Source organism: Malus domestica, chromosome 15 (assembly GCF_042453785.1).
Source record: "Malus domestica chromosome 15, GDT2T_hap1".
Classification (NCBI taxonomy): Eukaryota; Viridiplantae; Streptophyta; class Magnoliopsida; order Rosales; family Rosaceae; genus Malus; species Malus domestica.
In genome coordinates, this window is record NC_091675.1 from 31,551,309 (window position 1) to 31,554,868 (window position 3,560).

The following is a 3,560-nucleotide window of genomic DNA, read 5'->3' on the forward strand; positions in this document are numbered from 1 at the left end:
CTCTCATCCTTACACTGTTGTTGGTATTGCCCAGTTGTTTGTGGACCATATCTTTAAGTTGCATGGTATGCCTTAGACTATAGTGAGTGACAGATACCCCATCTTCTTAAGTGTCTTTTGGAGAGAATTTTTCACATTGCAGAATTCTAAACTGTGTATGAGTTCAGGGTATCACCCCCAAAGTGATGGCTAAACTGAGGTGCTCAATATGTGCCTAAAGACTTATCTCATATGCTTTTTGGGGAGGGGCAACCTCGAAACTGGGTTAAGTGGCTTGCTTGGGTAGAATGGTGTTTCAACACCTCCTACCACATAGCTTCTAAAACTACTTCTTTTGAACTGGTCTACGGCTATCTACCTCCCCATTTGGCAACCTATGAGTTGGGAACTACTCGAGTTGATTCAGTTGAACAAAGTTTAATTGACAGGGATAAAAAGCTAACTGTGCATAAATCCAACCTGAAATTAGCTTAGAATCGCATAAAGGTACAGGTTGACAAAAAATGATTTAAAAGGCAATTTGGAGTTAGTGAATTGGTCTACTTCAAGCTGGTCCCTTATCAGTTACAATCATTGGCACCACATCGTTATCATAAGCTGCAGCCTAGATACTATGGTCCTTACGAAGTGCTTGAGAAAATTGGAGAAGTGGCTTATAAACTTAAACAACTGGTGGGCATCAAAATTCACCTAGTGTTCCATGTGAGTTTCCTTAAGAAGCAAGTGGGAACTGAAGTTGCAGTGTAGCCAATGTTACCTCACCCTTTGGAAGATGGGTTAGCACAACATATACCTGAAGGAATTATATCTCGGAGGGTTTATGAGAAGGGCAAGTCAGCTGGAGTCCGATTGTTAATGCAATGGCCTGGCAAGGAAGCAACTGAGGCTACTTGGGAAGACTTTGATGAGTTCCATTCAAGATTCCCAGATTTTGGTTCTTGAAGGGGAGGGCATTGTTATGATCCAATTATGTGATTGCCTTGATCACAAGGAAGAAGACGAAAATGCAAATGGGACAAAGTAGTTTTAGTATGGGAATGTAATAAGTTGGGATTTAGTAGTATTTTAGTAAGTTTAGGGGATAGTTTTAACATGTTTTGTCTGTATTGTTGAGTCAGCACTCACATGCTTGGTGTGTTTGTTATAACCTCTCGATTTTGGAGGCAACAGTCATGAATGAAAAATATTGAAATTCCCTATTCTTTCTCTCCCTCCCTATCTCTCTCTCTCTCTCTCTCTCTCTCTCTCTCTCTCTCTCTCTCTCTCTTTCCCTTTCTCTTTCTTTGTGTAACTTCCATTGCCATAGGTTAAGGTCGAACTCAGATTCTGGGTGATAGCAATCACGGGACGCTGCTTGCAAACGAAGGAGACGGGACTAGCAATCTTTTTGTTTTGGGGGGGCCACACTAAGACCTCATTGTGAGGGATTTAGTCGAGGCAAGTCCTCCTTTGTCCCATTAAACTTAGTCCCGCCAGTGAACAAACACGAATTGCACTAATTTTTAATCCAAACCAGTCTAGTGAAAGCTAAAAAAGGTAGACAAACACCCCCTTAGTCTCTTTATCATTGTCAAAAGATCATTTTAGAAAATTTTATTTGATTTTGAGATTATTTAATCATTTTTTATAAATCAACCAAGCTGACCGTTTCTCATGAGCATATTACTATTTAATATAATTGTCAATTTGTTCCACACATATAAAAGTTTTCATATAAATAAAAATTGAGAATTATTATTAGTACTCTAAAAATATCATTTTGCACTATTCATAAGTGTATATATTTTTTAAATATAAAAAGTTTGGAGTATAAAATAAGAATTTTGGATTGCTAATAATAATTCCCTAAATAAATTATAAATAATCTTTAAATAAAGATAAAGTAGAAAATTTATAAATTTATAAATAAGAATTTTGGATTTACTAATAATAAATAATAATTCCCTAAAAAATTCATAAATTTATAAATGAGAATTTTGAATTTTGGATTACTTCCATCACTTCTGTCAAAATTGGATTACTTCCATCACTTCTGCAGAATTTTCAATTTTGGATTACTTCCACCACCTCCCTTCTCCGTCTTTGCTTGCCCTTCTCCACGCTCTAGATCTCTTTTCCACATTAGTCGCCACCTCACAAGACTCACCAACAAAAATGATTACCCATATTTGTTCGACAATAATTGTGAAACAAAAAATGGTAAGTATTTTGTTTTGATATCATGAGGACAAGTTAATTAAGGAAATAAGGCCTCGTTTGGCAGCTTGGACTGTACTGACTATTTCAGTCGGATAGAATAAATAGTCATCATATAGTACTGACTAAATTAGTCGGGCACTTGGTGAATGTCGGATTAATAACCGTATTATTTATACTGTGTTTGGTACTTGTTAAGAATATTTTTAAATTGATAATCAAAACATAATAATTACAAATGTGTTTTTAAAAATAAAAGTTCACAATCCAAAATAAAAAAAACAAAAAAAAAAACAAAAAGCAAATAAAAAAACCATCAATTCTTTCGTCACCATCATCGTCTTCCCTTTCTTTCATCCACCAACCAATCAAATTTGCAGAAGCAAATCTCCAAATTATTGATCGGAGCTTGCTCACCCAACAAGTAGAAAGTCCATGTCCATGCTTTACAAGGGAGTCAGTGCAGCCAAAAACACAGGTGAAATAAAAAAAACCCAGTTTTGAGTTTTTAATCCATTGAAACCAAAACCCAGATGAAATATTTTCCAGTTTTGAGTTTAATCATTGAACATCATCAAAATCAAATAACAATTAAGCCAAAAATCCAGATAATGTCTCTCCACAACATGAACGGTGTGACTTGGATTCGATTTGCCACCTCTTGTTTTCCATTCAAAATCTGCTTGATGGTAATCGGAGGTGGGGATGGAGAAAGAGGGAGAGAAGGAATACCTAAGTTGAGAAGGAGTTCCTGATGCGTAGAAGCATATGTCAAGATGGTTGGAGCAGTTGTTTTTGCTTTAGCGTGAAGTTCGTGAACCCGACTAAATAATACCAAGGTATTGGATGGGATAAGCTAGCGGGCATAAGGGGTATAAAAAATGGTGGGGCCGGATTAATAATCCGGTGCTTATTTAGTCCAAAATTCACCAAACACCTGTTTCGTATTATATAGTACAATTCGGTGTCTTATACGATGTGCCAAACGAGGCCTAATTTATTTTAAAGTAGAAAATTGGTGATTAATGACCACTTGCTCCTTAATCACTATGAAATGTCGCTTTGGCCGAGTGGTTAAGGCGTGTGCTTGCTAAGCACATGGGGTTTCCCCGCGAGAGTTCGAACCTCTCAGGCGACATTATTATTTTTTTGTTAAATTCTATATATTATATCTTTTTTTGTTGTGAAATATAGTATGAATGCCACACATATAATTGTATAGTTTTGTGAAAATCTACAAACCAAGCAAGAAAAATTATGACTTTTAAAAGGAAAATGAACCAATATCGAACAGCCTTGCACTTAAGGCAGTGCATTGTGCTACAGCCAGGGAACCAACTGCGCCTCCGGAGCGCAAAATGTTG

The 3,560-nt window shown here is 36.5% G+C and overlaps 1 non-coding gene across 1 annotated transcript; it reads left to right on the forward strand.

Annotated features, from left to right (window-relative positions):
- The first annotated feature begins 3,252 nt into the window (after window positions 1–3,252).
- Window positions 3,253–3,334, forward strand: TRNAS-GCU (transfer RNA serine (anticodon GCU)). The gene has a single exon. It is a non-coding gene; the product is annotated as a tRNA-Ser (tRNA).
- Window positions 3,335–3,560: the final 226 nt, after the last annotated feature.